The sequence below is a fragment of the Bos taurus genome, unplaced genomic scaffold (assembly GCF_002263795.3).
Source record: "Bos taurus isolate L1 Dominette 01449 registration number 42190680 breed Hereford unplaced genomic scaffold, ARS-UCD2.0 Leftover_ScbfJmS_562, whole genome shotgun sequence".
Classification (NCBI taxonomy): Eukaryota; Metazoa; Chordata; class Mammalia; order Artiodactyla; family Bovidae; genus Bos; species Bos taurus.
The window spans coordinates 7873-20365 of record NW_020191863.1 but is presented as its reverse complement, the minus strand read 5'-3'; the positions used below and the strand labels follow the sequence as shown (position 1 = coordinate 20365).

The window sequence follows — 12493 nt, the reverse complement described above, 5'->3', positions numbered from 1 at the left end:
ACTCAGTACCACCAATGACGACAAGACCACCACAAGAAGGCTCACCAAGCACTAGTCCAGTTGAAACCCAGGGTTCCGTGCCGTCAAACCGGAAAAAAAAGTTCCAATCGGGGAGACCTTCTTTCAACGACGTCTCCACTCATTCGAGGCCAGATGCCCACTACCATGACTCATGAGGAGCTAATGACGCCGCTCCCCCCTCCGCCAACTAGCAATGGCAGACCCCGACCTTCCCTGGCGCCCCACCAGAGCTCACAACTGACCTCTCCAATTTGCTATTAACCTTCTCTGAGAAACTGCACACTGGGGCCTAACCCGCTCCGGTGGAGAAAAAATTCCACGCTCGGACTCCCCTCATCGCGAGATGCAGGGCCTTCGTCTCCCTGCATGGCCCTAAGAGGCCAGTCTCGCGACCTCTCTCCAAACGCCTCAGGAGGCTTGACTCCTTTAGTCCACCCTGTTGAGCTCCAAGAGATAACCCGTCGGGACATCGAAGTAAAGCAAACCAAGTTCGACTGCAGGTGCAACCCAACTAAAGGAGATGCTTTAAAGGCTTGACAAAACATAAAATTTATCTTTGCCTAGTAAGACCTGCCTACACAAAAGGCTGCAGAAAGACCTATGATCAGAACTATGAATTCACCTGTGCAAATGAATCTCCAATGTCCTCTTCTTCCCGGGTGCTATGTTTGCTGGGGAAACGATAATTCTACAACCCCCTATATCACTCAAGACACGAAACCAAAATCAGTCCCTATGAGCTTGAGAAGTCAGGTAAAACTGGAGGTGGGCGGGGCCTCTCGGGACACCATTGGGTTTGGTTGCAGTGGAAGACGGCCTCATCTCCAGTTCAGGCAGGAACCTCAGGGTTCTGTGATTTTCAGACTCCGATCGCAGGGTCCCTGCAGACTTGGGACAGGAGAGTCAGGCCTGGTCTTGGGTTGAGGCATGGAACTCCGCTAGCCTCTGGAGGTGTTCACTGGTGAGAGGCCACTTGGCGAACTGTATTATGGTACCTGGGGTTTTTCCGAAGATGCTCGGAGATCACTGCCCCTTCGTGTTGACTTCATTCACAGGGTGGAGTTCGAAGAAGTGTCTGGGCATTGGGTTCATTCGAGAGGGGACTGGAATATCGGGGTCCTTCGGAATGTGGAACCACCCATGAGGCCACGGCTGGAATTTCGTCGTGAGACCGGCCTCATCCTGAGGTGCGACCGGAAGGTCGGGAACCCCTTCCAGACAAAGCAGGGCAGTCGACCCTCCTGTCGAGATCAGGAGGGTAGAAGGGCTCGAGAAGTGGTGCAGAAAACTCGGTGTTCTCTCGAGGGAACCGGATTCGGGAACTTTGTGGTGCATCAAGGTGCAAGTACCTTTGACCTCCAATTCCTAAGTGGGACTTCTCCTGAGCTGTAGGCGGAAAGGGCTTCATCTTGCGATGAGGGGGACACGTGGTTTTTCTGGAGTTCAGCGGATTCTCGAGTTACGACGGGGAATTCAGATGCTCTTGTTTGGCCCAGGGAAGTCCAATGTTACCATTCGAGTTTCGAAGGAAAGCTGGGATTGCTCTCGAGTGACTGCGGGCAAATAGACCTCATCTAGGCTGGTGTCCAGAAGCCAATGTTCCTCTCCATGGGCGACAGGGATCTCGGGGTTGCATTCCAGACGCACCCGGGGAGACAGGCATTCATCTCGAGTGGAAGCAAAGAACCCGCTCTGCTCTCGAGTCGCGACGGGTTATCTCTTGGAGCTCACTGGGTGGACTAAAGGGAGTCAAGCCTCCTGAGGCGTTTGGAGAGAGGTCGCGAAGATTGGCCTCTAGGCCATGCAGGAGACGAAGGCCCTCATCTCGCGATGACGGGGGTACCACGTGGTTTTTCTCGAGCGGAGGCCCCAGTGTGCAGTTTCTCATGAGGTACACGGCGAGGTCAGTGAGCCTCTGGTGGGGCGCCAGGGAAGTCGGGTCTCCATGCTAGTGGCGAGGGGGGAGCGCGTCATTGCTCTTGAGTCATGGTAGGGGAATCTGGCCTCGAGACGTGTTGAAGAAGGTCTCTCGAGGACTTTTTCCGGTTGAGGCAGGAACCCTGGGTTCCTGGACTAGTGCTGGTGACCTCTGGGGGCGTCTCATGGTGGCTCTGAGAAGTCAGGGAAACTGGAGGTGGGCGGGGCCTCTCGGGACACCATTGGGTTTGGTTCAGTGGAAGACGGTGGAGGAGGATCGGAAACCGCAGAAATGACGGACAGTCGAGTTGGCGGGGGACAATTGGGACCTCTTCCCGCCCGCGCGCTTTCGGTTTTCAGTCAGGTCCGCTGCTCTTGTATATCTGGGGGAAAGCAGCCCTTTCTGTATCAGAGGTTTTCTGACCAGCTCAGTCATGTCTGGAAGAGGAAAAGGCGGCAAAGGCTTAGGCAAGGGTGGTGCCAAGCGCCCACCGGCAAAGTCTTGAGAGATAACATCCAAGGCATCACCAAGCCCGCCATTCGGCGCCTTGCTCGGCGTGGCGGAGTCAAAACGCATTTCCGGCCTCATTTACGAGGAGACCCGAGGCGTGTTGAAGGTGTTTCTTGGAGAATGTTATTCGGGACGCGTCACCTACACAGAGCACGCCAAGCGCAAGACGGTTCACTGCCATGGACGTAGTCTACGCGCTAAAGCGGCAGGGACGCACCCTCTACGGCTCAACTCATCTCCAGTTCAGGCAGGAAACCTCAGGGTTCCTGTGATTTCAGACTCCGATCGCAGGGTCCCTGCAGACTTGGGACAGGAGAGTCAGGCCTGGTCTTGGGTTGAGGCATGGAACTCCGCTAGCCTCTGGAGGTGTTCACTGGGTGAGAGGCCACTTGGCGAACTGTATTTGGTACCTGGGGTTTTTCCGTACGATGCTCGGCGGATCACTGCCCCTTCGTGTTGACTTCATTCACAGGGTGGAGTTCGAAGAAGTGTCTGGGCATTGGTTCTTATCGAGAGGGGACTGGATATCGGGGTCCTCGGAATGTGGAACCAACCCATGAGGCCACGTCTGGAATTTCCGTCGTGAGACCGGCCTCATCCGGAAGTCGGCAAACCCTTCCAGACCAAAGCAGGGGAGTCGACCCTCCTGTCCAGAGCAGGAGGGTAGGAAGGGGCTCAGAGGAAGTGGTGCCAGAAAACCTCGGTGCTCCTTTCCAGGGAGACCGGTATGTTGGGGAACTTTGTGGGTCGCATCAAGGGTGCCAAGTACCGTTTCGACCTCAATTCTTAACGTGGGACTTCTCCTGAGACGCTGTAGCGGGAAAGGGCTTCGTCTTGCGATGACGGGGAACCACGTGGTTTTTTCTCGAGTTGCGGTGGGATTCTCGAGTTACGAACGGGGAATTCAGGATGCCTCTTGTGTTGGCCCAGGGAAGTCCAATCGTCCATTGGAGTTGCGAAGGAAAGCTGGGGATTGCTCTCGGGTGACTGCAGGGCCAATAGACCTCATCTAGGCTTGTTTCCAGAAGCCAATGTTCCTCTCCAGGGTCGACAGGGATCTCGGGATTGCATTCCAGAGGCACCCGGGGAGACAGGCATTCACTCGAGTGGAAGCATAGAACCCCGCTCTACTCTCGAGTCGCGACGGGTATCTCTTGGAGCTCACTGAGTGGAATAAAGGCAGTCAAGCCTCCTGAGGCGTTTGGAGAGAGGAATCGGGATTGCGTTCTAGGCCATGGGGAAACGAAGGCCCTCATCTCGGGATGACGGGGGAGTCGTGGGGTTCTTCTCGAGCGGTGGCCCCAGTGTGTGGTTTCTCACGAGGTACGATGGCGAGGTCAGTGAGCCTCTGGTGGGGCGCCAGGGAACTCGGGTCTCCATGCCAGTGGCGAAGGGGAGCGCGTCATTGCTCTCGAGTCATGGTAGGGGAATCGGGCCTCGAGACGCGTTGAAGAAGTTCTCTCCATATCTTTCTCGGGTTGAGGCAGGAAACCCTCGGTTCCCTCGACTTGTGCAGGTGACCTCAGGGAGTTTCTCATGGTGCCTCTGAGAAGTCAGGGAACCTGTGGAGGTGGGAGGGGCCTCTCGGGACTCCACTGGGGTTGGTGCATTGGAAGAGGGCCTCATCTCCAGGTGAGGCAGGAACCTCAGGGTTCCTGTGATTTCAGACTCCGAACACAGGGTCCCTGCAGACTTGGGACAGGAGAGTCAGGCCTGGTCTTGGGTTGAGGCATGGAACTCCGCTAGCCTCTGGAGGTGTTCACGGGGTGAGAGGACACTTGTCGAGTTGTATTTGGAACCTGGGGTTTTTCCGGATGATGCACGGGGGAGTCACAGCCCCTTCGTGTTGACTTCATTCACAGGGTGGAGTTCGAAGAGGTGTACGGGCATCGGGTTCTTATCAAGAGGGGACCTGGAAATCGGGGTCCTTCGGAATGTGGAACCACCCACGAGGCCACGTCTGGAATTTCGTCGTGAGACCGGCCTCATCCTGAGTTGCGACCGGAAGGTCGGGAACCCCTTCCAGACAAAGCAGGGCAGTCGACCCTCCTGTGGAGATCAGGAGGGTAGAAGGGGCTCAGAGTAAGTGGTGCCAGAAAACCTCGGTGTTCGTCTCGAGGGAAACCAGTATGTCGGGGAACTTTGTGGGTTGCATCAAGGATGCCAAGTACCGTTTGGACCTCCAATTCTTAACGTGGGACTTCTCCTGAGACGCTGAGGCGGGAAAGGGCTTCATCTTACGATGACGGGGGAACCACGTGGTTTTTCTGGAGTTGTCACGCGATTCTCGAGTTACGACTGGGAATTCAGGATGCCTCTTTGTTGGCCCAGGGAAGTCCAATGTTCCATTCGAGTTTCGAAGGAAAGCTGGGGATTGCTCTGGAGTGACTCAGGGCAAATAGACCTCATCTAGGCTGGTGTCCAGAAGCCAATGTTCCTCTCCAGGGGCGACACAGATCTCGGGGTTGCATTCTAGACTCACCCAGGGAGTCAGGCCTAGTCTCGAGTGTAAGCAAAGACCTCCATTCTCCTCTGTAGTAGTGACGGGTATTTGTTGGAGCACACAGAGTGGCCTAAACGTAGCCACTCCTCCTGTGGAGTTTGGAGAGAGGAATCGGGATTGCGCTCTAGGCCATGGGGGAAAAGGAATGCCCTCATCTCGGGATGACGGAGGAGTCTCGGGGTTTTTCTCGAGCGGCAGCCGCAGTGTGGGGTTCCTCACGAGGTACCACGCCAAGCTCAGTGAGCCTCTCGTGGGGCACCAGGGAAGTCGGGTCTCCAGCAAGTGGCGAGGGGGATCGCGTCATTGCACTTGAGTCATGATAGGGGAAACTGGCCTTGAGATGTTGTGAAGAAGGTCTCTCGAGGTCTTTCTCGGGTGGCGGCAGGAAACCCTCGGTTCCCTCGACTTGTGCAGGTGACCTCAGGGAGCTTCTCATGGTGCCTCTGAGAAGTCAGGGGAAACTGTGGAGGTGGGAGGGGCCTCTCGGGACTCCACTGGGGTTGGTGCATTGGAAGAGGGCCTCATCTCCAGTTGAGGCAGGAACCTCAGGCTTCCTCTGATTTCAGACTCCGAACGCAAGGTCCCTGCAGACTTGGGACAGGAGAGTCAAGCCTCGTCCTCGGTTGAGGCATGGATTTCGGCTTGCCTCTCCAGGTGTTCACGGGGTGAGAGGCCACTTGTCGAGTTGTATTTGAAACCAGGGGTTTTTTTCAGACGATGCACGGGGGAGTCACTGCCCCTTCATGTTGACTTCATTCACAGGGTGGAGTTCGAAGAGGTGTCCGGGCATCGGGTTCTTAACAATACGGGACCTGGAAATCGGGGTCCTTCGGAATGTGGAACCACCCACGAGGCCGCGTCTGGAATTTGATCGTGAGACCGGCCTTATCCTGAGGAGCGACAGGAAGGTCAGCAACCCCTTCCAGACAAATCAGGGGAGTCGACCCTCCTGTCCAGAGCAGGAGGGTAGAAGGGGCTCAGAGGAAGTGGTGCCGGAAAACCTCGGTGCTCCATTCCAGGGAGACCGGTATGTTGTGGAACTTTGTGGGTCGCATCAAGGGTGCCAAGTACTGTATGGACCTCCAATTCTTAACGTGGGACTTCTCCTGAGATGCTGTAGCGGGAAAGGGTTTCATCTTGCGATGACTGGGGAACCACGTGGTTTTTCTCGAGTTGCGGCGGGATTCTCGAGTTACGACGGGGAATTCAGGATGCCTCTTGTGTTGGCCCAGGGAAGTCCAATCTTCCATTCGAGTTGCGAAGGAAAGCTGGGGATTGCTCTCGAGTGACTGCAGGGCAAATAGACCTCATCTAGGCTTGTGTCCAGAAGTCAGCGTTCCTTTCCAGGGTCGACAGGGATCTCGGGGTTGCATTCCAGACCCACCCGGGGAGACAGGCATTCATCTCGAGTGGAAGCAATGAACCCCGATCTGCTCTCGAGTCGCGACGGGTATCTCTTGGATCTCACTGAGTGGACTAAAGGGAGTCAAGCCTCCTGAGGCGTTTGGAGAGAGGTCACGAGATTGGTCTGTAGGCCATGCAGGAGACGAAGGCCCTCGTCTCGCGATGACGGGCGAGTATCCGGGTTTTTCTCGAGCGGCGGCCCCAGTGTGCGGTTTCTCACGAGGTACGATGGCGAGGTCAGTGAGCCTCTGGTGGGGCGCCAGGGAAGTCGGATCTCCATGCGAGTGGCGAGGGGAGCTCGTCATTGCTCTTGAGTCATGGTGAGGGAATCTGGCCTTGAGACGTGTTGAAGAAGGTCTCTCGAGGTCTTGCTCGGGTTGAGGCAGGGAAGCATGGGTTCCTTCGACTTGTGCAGGTGACCTCAGGAGGCTGCTCATGGTGGCTCTGAGAAGTCAGGGAAACTGGAGGTGGGAGGGGCCTCTCGGGACTCTACTGGGTTTGGTGCATTGCAAGAGGGCCTCATCTCCAGTTGAGGCAGGAACCTCAGGGTTCCTCTGATTTCAGACTCCGATGGCAGGGTCCCTGCAGACTGGGGACAGGAGAGTCAGGCCTCGTCTTGGGTTGAGGCATGGAACTCCGCTTGCCTCTGGAGGTGTTCACGTGGTGAAAGGCCAGTTGTCGAGCTGTATTTGGAACCTGGGGTTTTTTCTGGACGATGCATGGGCGAGTCACTGCCCCTTCGTGTTGACTTCATTCACAGGGTGGAGTTCGAAGAGGTGTGCGGGCATCGGGTTCATATCAAGAGGGGACCGGGAAATCACAGTCCTTCGGAATGTGGAACTACCCACGAGGCCACGTCTGTGAATTTCGTCGTGAGACCGGCCTCATCCTGAGGTGCAACCGGAAGGTCGGCAACCCCTTCCAGACAAAGCAGAGGAGTCGACCCTCCTGTCGAGATCAAGAGGGTAGAAGGGGCTCAGAGGAAGTGGTGCCGGAAAACCTCGGTGTTCCTCTCGAGGGAGACCGGTATGTCCCGGAACTTTGTGGGTCGCATCAAGCGTGCCAAGTACCTTTTCGACCTCCATTTCTTAACGTGGGACTTGTCCTGAGACGCTGTAGCGGGAAAGGGATTCATCTTGCAATGACGGGGGAACCACGTGGTTTTTCTCGAGTTGCGGCGGGATTCTCGAGTTACCGCGGCGAATTCAGGATGCCTCTTGTGTTGGCCCAGGGAAGTCCAATCTTCCATTCGAGTTGCGAAGGAAAGCTGGGGATTGCTCTCGAGTGACTGCAGGGCCAATAGACCTCATCTAGGCTTGTGTCCAGAAGCCAGTGTTCCTCTCCAGGGGCGACACAGATCTCGAGGTTGCATTCCAGACTGACCCAGGGAGTCATGCCTGTTCGCGAGTGGAAGCAAAGTCCTCCATTCTCCTCTGGAGCAGTGACGGGTATTTGTTGGAGCCCACAGAGTGGTCTAAAAGGAGCCATTCCTCCTGTGGAGTTTGGAAAGTGGAATCGGGATTGCGCTCTAGGACATGGGGGAAACGAAGGCCCTCATCTCGGGATGACGGGGGACTTTCGGGGTTTTTCTCGAGCGGTGGCCCCAGTGTGGGGCTTCTCACGAGGTACGACGCCAAGCTCAGTGAGCCTATCGTGGGGCACCAGGGAAGTCGGGTCTCCATGCGAGTGGCGAGGGGGTGCGGGTCATTGCTCTCGAGTCATGGTAGGGGAATCGGGCCTCGAGACGCGTTGAAGAAGGACTCTCGAGGTCTTTCTCGGGTGGCGGCAGGAAACCCTCGGTTCCCTCGACTTGTGCAGGTGACTTCAGGGAGCTTCTCACGGTGCTTCTGAGAAGTCAGGGAAACTCTGGAGGTGGGAGGGGCCTCTCGGGACTCCATTGGGGTTTGTGCATTGGAAGAGGGCCTCATCTCCAGGTGAGGCAGGAACCTCAGGGTTCCTGTGATTTCAGACTCCGAACGCAGGGTCCCTGCAGACTTGGGACAGGAGAGTCAGGCCTGGTCTTGGGTTGAGGCATGGAACTTCCCTAGCCTCTCGAGGTGTTCAGGGGGTGAGACGCCACTTGTCGAGCTGTATATGGAACCTGGGAGTTTTTCCGGAAGATGCTCGGGTGAGTCACTGCCCCTTCGTGTTGACTTCATTCACAGGGTGGAGTTCGAAGTGGTGTCCGGGCATCGGGTTCATATCAAGAGGGGACCGGGAAATCGCGGTCCTTCGGAATGTGGAAACCACCCACGAGGCCACGTCTGGAATTTCGTCGTGAGACCGGCCTCATCCTGAGGTGCGACCGGATGGTCGGCAACCCATTGCAGACAAAGCAGAGGAGTCGACCCTCCTATCGAGATCAGGAGGGTAGAAGCGGCTCGGAGGAAGTGGTGCTGGAAAACCTCGGTGTTCCTCTCGAGGGAGACCGGTATGTCCCGGAACTTTGTGGGTCGCATCAAGGGTGCCAAGTACCGTATGGACCTCCAACTCTTAACGTGGGACTTCTGCTGAGACGCTGTAGCGGGAAAGGGCTTCATCTTTCGATGACGGGGGAACCACGTGGTTTTTCTCGAGTTGCGGCGGGATTCTCGAGTTACGACGGGGAATTCAGGATGCCTCTTGTGTTGGCCCAGGGACGTCCAATCTTCCATGCGAGTTGCGAAGGAAAGCTGGGGATTGCTCTCGAGTGACTGCAGGGCCAATAGACCTCATCTAGGCTTGTGTCCAGAAGCCAGTGTTCCTCTCCATGGGCGACCGGGATCTCGGGGTTGCATTCCAGACGCACCCGGGGAGACAGGCATTCATCTCGAGTGGAAGCAAAGAACTCCGCTCTGCTCTCGAGTCGCGACGGGTATCTCTTGGAGCTCACTGGGTGGACTAAAGGGAGTCAAGCCTCCTGAGGCGTTTGGAGAGAGGTCGCGAGATTGGCCTCTAGGCCATGCAGGAGACGAAGGCCCTCATCTCGCGATGATGGGGGAGTCCCGTGGTTTTTCTCGAGCGGAGGCCCCAGTGTGCAGTTTCTCATGAGGTACAACGGCGAGGTCAGTGAGCCTCTGGTGGGGCGCCAGGGAAGTCGGGTCTCCATGCTAGTGGCGAGGGGGAGCGCGTCATTGCTCTTGAGTCATGGTAGGGGAATCTGGCCTCGAGACGTGTTGAAGAAGGTCTCTCGAGGACTTTTTCCGGTTGAGGCAGGAAACCCTGGGTTCCCTGGACTAGTGCTGGTGACCTCTGGGGGCGTCTCATGGTGGCTCTGAGAAGTCAGGTAAACTGGAGGTGGGCGGGGCCTCTCGGGACACCATTGGTTTTGGTTCAGTGGAAGACGGTGGAGGAGGATACGGAAACCGCAGAAATGACGGACAGTCGAGTTGGCAGGGACAATTGGGACCTCTTCCCGCCCGCGCGCTTTCGGTTTTCAGTCAGGTCCGCTGCTCTTGTATATCTGGGGGAAAGCAGCCCTTTCTGTATCAGAGGTTTTCTGACCAGCTCAGTCATGTCTGGAAGAGGAAAAGGCGGCAAAGGCTTAGGCAAGGGTGGTGCCAAGCTCCACCGCAAAGTCTTGAGAGATAACATCCAAGGCATCACCAAGCCCGCCATTCGGCGCCTTGCTCGGCGTGGGGGAGTCAAACGCATTTCCGGCCTCATTTACGAGGAGACCCGAGGCGTGTTGAAGGTGTTTCTGGAGAATGTTCTTCGGGACGCGGTCACCTACACAGAGCACGCCAAGCACAAGACGGTCACTGCCATGGACGTAGTCTACGCGCTAAAGCGGCAGGGACGCACCCTCTACGGCTCAACTCATCTCCAGTTCAGGCAGGAACCTCAGGGTTCCTGTGATTTCAGACTCCGATCGCAGGGTCCCTGCAGACTTGGGACAGGAGAGTCAGGCCTGGTCTTGGGTTGAGGCATGGAACTCCGCTAGCCTCTGGAGGTGTTCACTGGGTGAGAGGCCACTTGGCGAACTGTATTTGGTACCTGGGGTTTTTCCGTACGATGCTCGGCGGATCACTGCCCCTTCGTGTTGACTTCATTCACAGGGTGGAGTTCGAAGAAGTGTCTGGGCATTGGGTTCTTATCGAGAGGGGACTGGATATCGGGGTCCTTCGGAATGTGGAACCACCCATGAGGCCACGTCTGGAATTTCGTCGTGAGACCGGCCTCATCCGGAAGGTCGGCAAACCCTTCCAGACAAAGCAGGGGAGTCGACCCTCCTGTCCAGAGCAGGAGGGTAGAAGGGGCTCAGAGGAAGTGGTGCCAGAAAACCTCGGTGCTCCTTTCCAGGGAGACCGGTATGTTGGGGAACTTTGTGGGTCGCATCAAGGGTGCCAAGTACCGTTTCGACCTCCAATTCTTAACGTGGGACTTCTCCTGAGACGCTGTAGCGGGAAAGGGCTTCGTCTTGCGATGACGGGGGAACCACGTGTTTTTTCTCGAGTTGCGGTGGGATTCTCGAGTTACGACGGGGAATTCAGGATGCCTCTTGTGTTGGCCCAGGGAAGTCCAATCGTCCATTGGAGTTGCGAAGGAAAGCTGGGGATTGCTCTCGGGTGACTGCAGGGCCAATAGACCTCATCTAGGCTTGTTTCCAGAAGCCAATGTTCCTCTCCAGGGTCGACAGGGATCTCGGGATTGCATTCCAGAGGCACCCGGGGAGACAGGCATTCACTCGAGTGGAAGCATAGAACCCTGCTCTACTCTCGAGTCGCGACGGGTATCTCTTGGAGCTCACTGAGTGGAATAAAGGCAGTCAAGCCTCCTGAGGCGTTTGGAGAGAGGAATCGGGATTGCGTTCTAGGCCATGGGGGAAACGAAGGCCCTCATCTCGGGATGACGGGGGAGTCGTGGGGTTCTTCTCGAGCGGCGGCCCCAGTGTGTGGTTTCTCACGAGGTACGATGGCGAGGTCAGTGAGCCTCTGGTGGGGCGCCAGGGAACTCGGGTCTCCATGCCAGTGGCGAAGGGGAGCGCGTCATTGCTCTCGAGTCATGGTAGGGGAATCGGGCCTCGAGACGCGTTGAAGAAGTTCTCTCCATATCTTTCTCGGGTTGAGGCAGGAAACCCTCGGTTCCCTCGACTTGTGCAGGTGACCTCAGGGAGTTTCTCATGGTGCCTCTGAGAAGTCAGGGAACCTGTGGAGGTGGGAGGGGCCTCTCGGGACTCCACTGGGGTTGGTGCATTGGAAGAGGGCCTCATCTCCAGGTGAGGCAGGAACCTCAGGGTTCCTGTGATTTCAGACTCCGAACACAGGGTCCCTGCAGACTTGGGACAGGAGAGTCAGGCCTGGTCTTGGGTTGAGGCATGGAACTCCGCTAGCCTCTGGAGGTGTTCACGGGGTGAGAGGACACTTGTCGAGTTGTATTTGGAACCTGGGGTTTTTCCGGATGATGCACGGGGGAGTCACAGCCCCTTCGTGTTGACTTCATTCACAGGGTGGAGTTCGAAGAGGTGTACGGGCATCGGGTTCTTATCAAGAGGGGACCTGGAAATCGGGGTCCTTCGGAATGTGGAACCACCCACGAGGCCACGTCTGGAATTTCGTCGTGAGACCGGCCTCATCCTGAGTTGCGACCGGAAGGTCGGGAACCCCTTCCAGACAAAGCAGGGCAGTCGACCCTCCTGTGGAGATCAGGAGGGTAGAAGGGGCTCAGAGTAAGTGGTGCCAGAAAACCTCGGTGTTCGTCTCGAGGGAAACCAGTATGTCGGGGAACTTTGTGGGTTGCATCAAGGATGCCAAGTACCGTTTGGACCTCCAATTCTTAACGTGGGACTTCTCCTGAGACGCTGAGGCGGGAAAGGGCTTCATCTTACGATGACGGGGGAACCACGTGGTTTTTCTGGAGTTGTCACGCGATTCTCGAGTTACGACTGGGAATTTCAGGATGCCTCTTTTGTTGGCCCAGGGAAGTCCAATGTTCCATTCGAGTTTCGAAGGAAAGCTGGGGATTGCTCTGGAGTGACTCAGGGCAAATAGACCTCATCTAGGCTGGTGTCCAGAAGCCAATGTTCCTCTCCAGGGGCGACACAGATCTCGGGGTTGCATTCTAGACTCACCCAGGGAGTCAGGCCTAGTCTCGAGTGTAAGCAAAGACCTCCATTCTCCTCTGTAGTAGTGACGGGTATTTGTTGGAGCACACAGAGT

The 12493-nt window shown here is 56.5% G+C and overlaps 1 pseudogene; it reads left to right on the top strand.

Annotated features, from left to right (window-relative positions):
- Nucleotides 1–2313: 2313 nt before the first annotated feature.
- LOC132344783 (histone H4-like) lies at nt 2314–10127 on the top strand (annotated as a pseudogene).
- Nucleotides 10128–12493: the final 2366 nt, after the last annotated feature.